Raw genomic sequence first — 774 nt, 5'->3', positions numbered from 1 at the left:
AAATGTAAGTTCTTTACCACATCCTGTGATACCTTCGTTGACATTTCAAGTTTAGTTTATGTACAACCGGGTTCTATACACCTTAAAATGGCTATAGATTACTATTCACCTGTCTCAAGTCTATTTTCATTATAGTATTTAGCATTATATAGCATTGAAGCATAATTTTGCTGAACTTGGCTTTTTTTTTCCAGGTAGTTTAGACTGGCTTAAAACTCTAACAAGACATATGTCAACATTTTAGGTGCAGAACAGTTTTAGGAGGGGCGTGCAGAGAAATCCTCAATATCCTAGTGAGGAGTAACCAATCTTTGTGTCCCACCTAGTATGGTATAAGTGAATTCCCGCTGACCATTTCCTGTCTGATTCCAAGCTTTCCTTGTTGTTCTCTATCTATCCTAAAGCTTTGATTGATTGTCTGTTTGCTTGAGGGGTTTCTGGAGCGATCCTGATGGTCACTGCAAGAGAGGGTGGGGACCCAAGGTTGGAACCAGGCAAGGAACAGAGAAAGCTCCCCTCCCTAGTCCCGAAGGAAGTTTGCTGTTCTTCTGTTTCTGCAGACTGCTCAGGGCTCCTGGCTGTTGTTCTGACGCCCTTGGATCCTGCAAGGAAGGATTTGGATTTCTTTCATCCCATGTGGTGGATCCAAGTGGGAGTGAATGACCTCAGAGTTCTTGGCCTCCGAAGGCAGTTGGGATGGTCTCCATGGCAGTTGGGATGTAGTCCTTGGTGCTCGTACAACCCACAGAATGGGAGAAGATCTTTGTACACTAC

Source organism: Ochotona princeps, chromosome 10 (assembly GCF_030435755.1).
Source record: "Ochotona princeps isolate mOchPri1 chromosome 10, mOchPri1.hap1, whole genome shotgun sequence".
Lineage (NCBI taxonomy): Eukaryota > Metazoa > Chordata > Mammalia > Lagomorpha > Ochotonidae > Ochotona > Ochotona princeps.
Note: the sequence above shows the minus strand (reverse complement) of the source record.